This window comes from Mytilus californianus, unplaced genomic scaffold (genome assembly GCF_021869535.1).
Source record: "Mytilus californianus isolate M0D057914Y unplaced genomic scaffold, xbMytCali1.0.p SCAF_5, whole genome shotgun sequence".
Classification (NCBI taxonomy): Eukaryota; Metazoa; Mollusca; class Bivalvia; order Mytilida; family Mytilidae; genus Mytilus; species Mytilus californianus.
In genome coordinates, this window is record NW_026262701.1 from 74,335,558 (window position 1) to 74,346,410 (window position 10,853).

General features: G+C 31.2%; 2 long non-coding RNA genes across 2 annotated transcripts in view; both read left to right on the forward strand.

Moving 5' to 3' along the window:
• Positions 1–9,739, forward strand: part of LOC127701443 (uncharacterized) — a 117,518-nt gene extending 107,779 nt beyond the window's left edge. The window contains exon 2 of the long non-coding RNA XR_007982038.1: positions 9,633–9,739. This is a non-coding gene — a long non-coding RNA (uncharacterized LOC127701443). The remainder of the gene's footprint in view (positions 1–9,632) is intronic.
• Positions 612–3,974, forward strand: LOC127701442 (uncharacterized). The gene is made up of 4 exons (XR_007982037.1): positions 612–640; positions 1,584–1,732; positions 2,496–3,130; positions 3,783–3,974. It is a non-coding gene; the product is annotated as an uncharacterized LOC127701442 (long non-coding RNA).
• Positions 9,740–10,853: the final 1,114 nt, after the last annotated feature.

The following is a 10,853-nucleotide window of genomic DNA, read 5'->3' on the forward strand; positions in this document are numbered from 1 at the left end:
AGCTGAACCGTGAAGTCATTGTTAGGTTAGGTAAACTACCCTACTTTAAGAATAGACTTGTCCGACAGAAAACCAATCGATCTGTCTGTTTGACTATGCTACTTCGAAAGGAGGGTAGTATACCTGACCTAATAATGACTTCACGGTTCAGCTAACAAGCAAGCTAACCAAAGATATTACCTTTGGCTACACACTCAATGGAATCTGCTGTAATCAAAGCCTTTAATTTGACAGCAATGAACAAACTACCAAATAACCTGAAATTTTGTAAAATTAATATAAAATTCATTATATAGTTAGATAGGCTCATTCAGACCAGTCTAGACTAAATTTGAAGATCAAGATTGTAGACACAGGTTGAGACAGAGTCAAGACTGGACGAGCATTTTTCGAATCAATTATACAGACTATACCAAGATTGATATTAATTAATCACACTAGTTAAGGACAGTCAAGACCAAAGTGGATTACAGAAGTGGTCTATAATTACTGCTTATTTCTATATATATATATATATTATATGTGCATTTTTTTCCTATTAAATTAGAAGATCAAACAGACAGTAGAAGTGGAATATGCATAAGTACTGATACATGCTGGCAGACAAAAGGATCTGGCCGATCGTACTACAGCTTATCAGGTAAAAATGACAGTGCTTATTTCATGTCCATTCAGTGTGATCACCTGGTGGGGTGGATCTATAGAAATGCATTTTGCTTGTTAAATATTAGTTACTTTCTTTTTGGAATATACCCCATTATAAAAAAAAAGATGTGGTATGATTGCCAATGAGACAACTCTCCACAAGAGACCAAAATGACACAGAAATTAACAACTATAGGTCACCGTAAGGCCTTCAACAATGAGCAAAGCCCATACCGCATAGTCATACCCATTAGTCCAGGCATTATACCCCAAATATACACAGCAAAAAGTTTTATATATTCTTACTTGAGGAAGACTAAAAAATCATGATTTAAAATTCCTATGGAGATTTGCATTGAAAACGGGAGATAACTCTGCAAAAAAAGGCAGAAATATCAATTAAAATTGATACAAAAATTATAACTTTACTGCTTCTATTCTATAGAATGTATTGATTGTTGATATTTAAGCCTTCTTTAGAGTATAACAAATAACTCTTAAGGTGTTTTCCTATCTTTTATCAAGCTACATTCTAGATTTCGTCATTCATTAGTTGACCATTTATTAAATTTTTCAACAAGTCAAGGTAAAAAATCTCAAATCTAATAAAAATAATACAGCAGATATTCTTCTTTTTGTGGTTTAAAGTTTCTTTAAACAAGGTACTGGTAGATGCTGAACAAATATAATATACAGATATAAACTAAACCAAACTTTCACATTATTTTTTCAAAATGGTCACAAAGCCACAAATTTGCAATTTGTTAAATGAAAAAAACAAAAAAATACCAATAACTCTTCGGTTTTGTACATTTCATGAGCAACAACATTTTAGTATATGGGGTTCTTTGATATGCTCAATATAAACCTGTTCTTTTCAAATCTTGGCTTGAACATTGTGATTTAGATATAAAACTTCAATATGTTGCATTTTGAAGAAGTTTCAACACTGATTGGAAAAACCACAGGCAAAGTTGTAAACCATAAGGTTTGCATATCAAGCTGTAGAATTTGTGAAAGGGCAAAGGGCAGAGGTGTCTTACCACGACAACATAAGTGTAGAAAGAATTGGAGTGGTTCGGCAAAGGTATTTACCATATGAAAGCAATAACAATGGTAATAAACAGCTGCGCCATGAGCACATGATACGCCCATCACTTTTTCAAAGAAAAAGTTCAATTACTTCTCAATGTCATATTTCTAATGTATAAAAATCAAAAGGGAGCTTACATCAATAGATATAAACAATTCACTAAAGTTTCATGAGAATTGCTGAAAGCATTTTTGAGTCATTGTCCAAAACTGGAAAATCACCCCTTTTTTAATGAATAAAACCCCATAACTCGGAAATGTAAAATCTAAAATTTATAAAAAACCAAAGGGATCTCACATCAATATATATAACAATTCATCAAAGTTTTATGCAAATTAGTTAAAGCGTTTTTGAGTTAATGTCCTACATGTTGACAACAGAAGAACAGACAGACAACGATATCTCATGATACGTCCCGTCATCATTGCATTGTGAAAACAAACAACACCTCAATATTTACTTTGAAAATAAGTTGTAATTTTGAATTGGCATATTCAATGTTTAGTTGATGAAAGTGAATGTGAGGACCATTCATTCTTTAGTGTTTGCAAAACATTTCAATTTCAAATAATTGACAGATTATTAGAATTGTTAGATACAACTGTTGAATTAATCAAACCTTGTACGCTTTCATTTTTGAGGAATTTTTACAAAAAATTTTGTCAATGCAAAGTTTAAGGCTTTTGATAATCAAATATGGGGTTGTGGTATCATCTAAATGTTTACTGAATACACATTATTTTAAAAACTGATTCAGGGTATGGAACCAGATATGGAAGTCGAAATGTTAAAGGAATTAGATGAAAAAGGAGTGGATATATTAGAAGTAGTAGGAGATGATGATTCCACAGGTTTTGACTGAGCCAAGCGATTAATAATGCCCAATTCAAAAATGGAAAAAATAAGTGATAGAAATCATATCAAACATAACATTATTTCAAAGATAAATGAACTAAAGCCAAAACACAAAGAGTTAACTGGAATGGTTTGTGACGCAATTGTTAAAAACTTTACATACGTTGTCAACCAGAATGTAGGTAATCCAAGTGGTATTGAGGACGGCCTACATGCATCAATAAAACACATATTTGGCGAACATGATAACTGCAATGAAACTTGGTGTGGATACCTTAAAGACAAGGATTCCTATATCCATTCAAATCTTCCTCGTGGAAAAGACCTATGTTCGTCTGAACACAGATCAGATCTTGAGAAACTGTTTATTCAAAAAAGCTATCTAACTTGGGCTCATCACAGGCAAATGAAAGCTTTAATAACTTAATTGCTCTCAAAGCTCTAAAAACCAAACATTTCTCCACATCAGCATCTTTAAATTACAGAGTCAGCTCAGCCGTACTCCAAAAAAATGAGGGTTATAATTATGTTGCTGAGGTATTATTTGATAAACATCCTATACTTAATTGCAATTAAGACAAATGAACAGAAATTAGCAACTTACATTAAGGCTTTAATAATCACAATGAACATGTAATAAATGCAATCTCACTTCATATATATATATATATATATATACTTCTCTATTAAAAAAAATAAACTAAAAAAATATAAAAATAAGAAAATACGGTATGATTGCAAATGAGGGGGGGTAGGAAGGCACTTTTTATTTGACCCAACCATGCATACATTTTAAATTGGATATTTCATATAAATGTTCAGGCAATCTTTCTTAGATAACCACCACCCATCAAATTTTAATAAAAGTGCTGTCCTCCTTCCCATAAATTAATTCTGGAAAAGCCCTTACTTTTACAGCCTTTAAAAATGAGCAAAAAAACCAATACATTATGATATCAACTGTTAAAGATTCCTGGGTAAATATTCTGATTATTCTACATCAGGTCAAGATTAATCTCAATTTTGCCAAATTCTATTCAATGATTGATTATTGCTGCTCAAAATGTAATATTCATACTACAAAATGCCTTCAACTTTCATTACAAAAGCATACAAAATATGATTTTTTTAAGGAATTATTATAAAGATGATAAAGACTTGCATGATTTTAAATGAATTGATTTTTCAGTTAAACACATCTATAGGCCTGTCACCTGGAAATGAGACCCTAAGCAGGGGTAATAAATTAAACAAGAAGAGAGAGGGCAACAAAAACAGATTAAAAAGCAAACAGGGAAAAAAACAACATAAAGTTCTCAAAAAGAAACGCCTACAAAAAACAACAGTGGCTGAAGTCAAAGAAGGGAGAACATACCACAGTTCAATCAGTAATAATTCTTATATTGACAGAAAGTATGATGTGCTTTTTACTTTTGAAGAGGTCAATATACATAATTATTATTATAATAGAAACATAGCATCAATATATACTTTAAAATAGAAACAAGGCTTAGGATATATAAAATAACCTTTGATACATTTGATCATTATATCCAAATAGAAGAATGCAACACCATCAGGTCCATGCATATGTAATATTCATGTATATATTTTTATGTCCCCAGGTCAAAAAAGTTTTCAAATTATAAAGTGACTGTGCAATTAATCACCAACTGTGAAAATGCGTGAGATTTCAGCCAGACATTAAAGTTATATAATTAACATGAAGATGTAATCATGAAATTTACCAGACTTCTGAAGTATTGCAATTTTTGGGACAATTTAGTCACAAAATATTAATGAATTTTAGTAGATTTTGATATTTTATAAAGTTGAAATTATTTTCTTTCAAAGACTTGGTATATATTATTTTAATTAGGGTTAGAAGATTTTGCAACAATAGACATAGAAGAAATACCTGCAGTTCCTGAAGCTGAAACCTTTACAACATAGATGATGCACCAATAGTTTGTTTTGATTTAAAGACAAATGGTTTAAGTAAGTTATACATAATTATACTTCAGAAATGAGTTACCTCAATTATAAAAAAATATTTCAGTGGATAATGTTAAAATTGAAAGAACTGGATTTTTTCATGACATCAAAGATATAACAATATCTACAGAAACACATTATCAATGTCTGTATATACTGTGTAAAGCCAAATTTTAAAGTCAATGCATTTTGGCTGCCTTATGAATAAAGTATATTAAGAGGATCATGAATGCTTTTGATGATTATTCTAATGTTCTTTTTTTCTTTTAGTTGAAATAAAACCAAAAACTGAAAATTGCTGAAACAATACATTTAAGGGGCAATAACTCTTTCATTTTTTTTAGCAATTTACACTTTGCATCTACCTTATTTTGGAAGTGAGATAAAATACAAAGATGATAATTTTAGAAAAATATTTACAGACCAGTGGAGCTAATCTTTTTTTTTTTAGTTATTTCAATGAAGAGAGATATGAAATAAGGAGATGTGGTATAATTGCCAATAAGACCATCAACGAAAGTTCAAATGAGGGGGATAGAAGACTTAGTCCTGTTTATAATTTTTTGACAATTAATTGCTTTTTCGAAATACCTTTTACAGTTTAGATGCACAATAATAAACAAAATGTTTAACTTCAGGTATATATTCTGATATAACCCAGATAGCTGCATGCACCAAAGACAGTTCCTTCAGTCGATATATATTTCCAGACCAACAAATTTCAAGAGAAGCATCAGAAATAACAAAAATCACTATTGTAGGACAAAAAATGTATTACAATGGTAATGCTGTTGTTTATAAGCATAAACATGAAAGAATGACTGATTTTTAACTTATTTGTATTTGTCAAGTTTCACAGATAAACCTGTATTGATAGGACATAATATAAAACGATTTGACTGCCATGTTTTATTTCATACCTTAAAATCTATGAATATGTACAGTGAACTATGTGCAAGAACTGTTGCATTTTTAGACTCTTTGAATTTGTTTAAACTCGTTTCACCTGGCTTGTCATCTTATAGCCAGTCTTTTCTCGTTGATAAACTATTAGTCAACAGTATGAATCTCATAATGCTGTGTATGACACAAAATTACTTTTTAATTTAGTCACTGAGAAAGGTAATGTTTCTCAATTTATTAGTGAACTTGCTTTTTCACCTAGCTACCCTCAGTTATACCAGATGCAATTGGCCAACTTGAAAACTTTTGAAGAGCTAGTTCAATCAAAATGTCTGTCAAAAGCTATGGCACTAAAGACCAAAAGGTATAACCTAAGGTTTCAACATTTCCAATTAGCAGTACAACGAAATGACATGGCAGGACTCAAAGCCTTAATGACAGAAAAGTCTTCAACTGGGGTAGTTAGAGTGACATCAAACAAAATAATTATACAAAGAGTATATGAGTATCTAATTAGTCACAAGTAAAGGAAAAATATGTTTGTTAAGGTAGTCAGTCAGTGGTAATACTTTAAGAGCATATGATACAGTTACATGGGAGGTCATGAAGTTTTAACGTAAAATATTATTCCTCCTGTATGATAAGAATTAGAAAATTGATCGTTGTTATGCAGAACTTTACCTTAACTAACCTTTTGTTGAAATTCATGATCAGAGATAAACATTAATGTGTACTGTAAATTAGTGTAAATGGTAGTGTGAGCCCTGCTGTAATATTTGTAAATGTATTGTAGACATATCTTCATGATATAAACCAAATAGTTTTGATAGTTATACAACTTTATATGAACCTTGAATTTTTTTAGATATCAATTTTTTTAAGTTTGTGTAATAATTTATTGTTGATTGGAAAACCATTTCTTACTGGAGGAGATGCATTTGAGTTTTTAATGCATACATAATCCAGTGAAGTAATCTATCCAGCTATAACCCAAATTTTGATCATAAAGATAGACTGTATGAACATAGTATGATAAATTTTGACTGTACAGTTTCTTGAAAAAAAGTTCAACTTGAGATAAGAGTTTCAAAATATGTTGAGTTAACAGTTCTATAAATCTTAGTCTTTTCTGTGTTTTTTTATATATATTTTGGTGGATTTTTTTTATTGCTTGTACAGGCAATTAGAACAAGTATATAGAAATTTTTGGAAAATAGCTTAACAATTATAAAAAAGCAGTAGGAACAATTGTAGTCTCTCAGGTGTTTATATTAGTAAAAAGACATCCAATGTTATTTAGAAATGTTATTGCTGTTGGAACTTTAAAAAATCTATTTATAGATAACATACTTTCATCTGTTTGTACAGAAGTATCAAAATACTGTATATTCAAAAAGTAAAATTTTGAATGAGATGTCTGGCATAATTATACTCCTACCTCTGTGGATGGGAAAGAAGGAGATCTCCATCTTTAAAAGATTGAATATGGGATAAAATGATATCAGAAAGACTTATACAAGTTACGGCAAATATATTCAAACAAACACTATTTTGATGACTTCAATCATGACTATTTGATGTTTACATGATGATACATGTATTCACTTATTGGTTAGGTCAATGTTTGTGCTGAACATAGTTAATGAAATTTTACACATATTCATTATGATCTACATTTTGCAAATAATTGTATAATAAACCAAATTAGGGTTAAATCTAGAATTTGTCATGTTGAAGTCCAAAGCAAAATGTCTTAATGTTTTTAAAAATTTATATTATTAGCAAGGCTTTTGCAAATTTTATTCAGTGAAATTATTTAACCTAGCTACTACAAACAGTATTTCTAACTGAGAAAAACATGTTATTTATTTGGCATCTTTATTTAATTATATATGTACAAACAAACGTAAGAACAGATATCCATTGAAAATAAAATAAATGTATTAGATCACATGTTGTTGTTTCACTTCTATCAAGAAATATGCTTAGTCATGTTAATTCCCTAAATCAACTCGGTAACACACAAAAAGAAAAACAATTATAATTATAATCACCACATAATACTGGATAATCAAATGGAGTGGAAAAAGGGGGGCACTTACTGTGCTGATTATGTGTGGTAGTGATGGTAAGTCTATTTTTTGTCAAATTTATTCGGAATGTATTTTTTTAATATTAAAAAGAAATGAAAAGAAAACAAGAACAATAGCTCACATTTATATGAATCTTTAATGTGTGATAAAAGAAAGATTAACCATACTAATGGGACATTCGAACTCATATCATAATAAGAAAATAAACAGAAAATGCCATGTTTCCTTTACATAATATTTTATGTTGGTGCTCCTCTAGAAATGAGTCTTATATATTAAGCAAACACAGCCTATTTACACCGAAATCTAATCTGCACATGATACTTAATAATACTTCAAAGTTTGATAAGAAAATGCGAAGGAAACTGCAAGATATCAATCATAACATTTGGTAAAAGCAAACTAAAGTTAGAGAAAGGAAAGGAAAAATTCAGCAATTTTTCAATTTGTAAAGGGGCATAACTCTAGAACGGTTAAAGTGACACCAACAAAATTAAAACTTGGTGTGTGTTGTGTGGTAAAATCATTTTGATAAAGTTTCATAACATTTGGTTGAGGCAAATAAAAGCTGGAGAACGGAAATCAAATCTGGGACGTTCATACGGACGAACAGACTTACATACGGACAAGGGTAAAATTCAATGCCCCCTCAGCTACGATGGGGCATAAAAATTAGCAACTTCTGTCATTTTTTTCCTGTGAATATTCAAAAAGAGAGGTTTTTTCCAATTTCCCCTATATCCATTCAGAAATTAGCCTATTTGTACCCATTTTCAGAGGTCAAAAAATCTCTTGAATGGCCGGTGACCCCAAAATTTAATTCCAATTTTATAAAAAAGAGACTTCAAGCTTTTCAGTATGAAAAAATGAGCAACTTATGTCATTTTGTTTGCTGTGAAAATTTAATGAAAGAGGTTTTATGTCCATTTTCCCTATATTTAGCCTTTTTGCACTCATTTACCGAGGCCAAAAAATCTCTTGGATGGCCGGTGACCACCAAATATTTTCCAATTTCGTAAAATAGAGACATCACGCTTTATAGTATGAAAAAATGAGCAACTTCTGTCATTTTTGTTTGCTGTGAAAATTCAATCAAAGAGGTTTTATGTCCATTTTCCATATATCTAGCCTTTTTGCACTCATTTTCACAGGTCAAAATATCTCTTGGATGGCCGGTGACCCCCAAATTTTATTCCAATTTCATAAAATAGAGACATCAAGCTTTTCCGTATGAAAAAATGAGCAACTTCTGTCATTTTGTTTGCTGTGAAAATTCAATCAAAGAGGTTTTATGTCCATTTTTCCTATATTTAGCCTTTTTTGCACTCATTTGTAGAGGTAACAAAATCTCTTGGATGGCCGGTGACCCCCAAATTTTATTCCAATTTCATAAAATAGAGACATCAAACTTTTCAGTATGAAAAAATGAGCAACGTCTGTCTTTTTGTTTGCTGTGAAAATTCAATCAAAGAGGCTTTATGTCCATTTTCCCTATATATCCATATAGCCTATTTGCACTCATTTTCAGAGGTCAAAAAATCTCTTAGATGGCTGGTGACCCCCAATTTTTTTTTGGATTTTTTCAATTACCATGCTACAAAATTTAAGTTCACAAAGTATAAGAAAATTCTGTCATTTTTATACGACCGCAAAAATTAAAATTTTTTTGGTCGTATATTGGTATGACGTTGGCGTCGTCGTCGTCGTCGTCGTCCGAAGACACATTGGTTTTCGCACTCTAACTTTAGTTTAAGTGAATGGATCTCCAATGGTACCAACAGTTAAGGAATTAGGGGCCAAAAAGGGGCCAAAAATAAGCATTTTTGTAACTTTCAGACAATAACTTGTGTGTAAGTGTATGGATCTCTCTGACATTGTACCACAAGGTTCCATATCACAAAGGGAAGGCTGTAATTGATTTTGGGGGTAATTGCCTCAAAATTTTAGGAATTAGGGGCCAAAAAAGGGGCAAAAAACAAGCATTTTTCTAGTTTCATGACAATAACTTGTGTGTAAGTGTTTGGATATTTCTGAAATTGTACTACAAGGTTTCATATCACAAAGGGAAAGCTGGAATTGAGTTCGGGGGTAATTGCCTGAAACGTTTAGGAATTGGGGGCCAAAAAGGGGCCAAAAATAAGCATTTTTCTAGTTTCAAGACAATAACTTGTGTTCAAGTGTATGGATCTCTCTGAAATTGTACTGCAAGGTACCATTACACAAAGGGAAGGCTGGGATTGAGTTTGGGGGTGATGAATCATAAGGGGGTTAAAACAAATTTGGGGGGTTGGGGGGGGGGGGGGGGGGGGTTGGGGGGGGTTGGGGGGTTTTCTTTCTTTTTTTCCTTTTTTTTTTTTTTTTTTAAATTTTCCATTTTAAGTTGGTTATTTCTGATTTATATTTAAAAGCAAATAATAATGATATGGTAGGAGATACACACCAAACAGGATGTGTAAATTTTTATATAATAAGTATTGTGCAATAGCAAGAAATTTTCAATTGCACAGTATTGCACAATAGCAAGAAATCTTCAATTGCACAGTATTGCGCAATAGCAAGAAATATCCAATAGGACAATATTGCGCAATAGCAAGAAATTGTCAATTGTACAGTATTGCGCAATAGCAAGAAATATTCAATTGCACAGTATTGTACAAAAGAAGATACTTCTTATAAATTGCTTATTTCTTGATCAATTTCAATGGGGTTTTATTCTTGAATTCTTGGGGTTCTTTAATATGCTGAATATAACCGTGTATTAAGTTTTTGGATTTTGGGCCCCGTTTTTAAATTGGTCCACATTGAGGTCCAAAGGGTCCAAAATTTAACTTTGTTTGATTTCATCAAAAATTGAATCATTGGGGTTCTTTGATATGCCGAATCTAACTGTGTATTTAGATTCTTAATTTTTGGTTCCGTTTTCAAATTGGTCTACATTAAGGTCCAAAGGGTCCAAAATTAAACTTAGTTTGATTTTAACAAAAATTGAATTTTTAGTGTTCTTTGATATGCTGAATCTAAACATGTATTTAGATTTTTGATTATGGGCCCAGTTTTCAAGTTGGTCCAAATCGGGGTCCAAAATTAAACTTTGTTTGATTTCAACAAAAATTGAATATATGGGGTTCTTTGATATGCTGAATCTAACCATGTATTTAGATTTTTGGGCCCCGTTATCAACTTTGTCCACATTGAGGTCAAAAGGGTCCAAAATTAAACTTTGTTTGATTTCATCAAAAATTGAATTCTTGGGGTTCTATGATATGCTG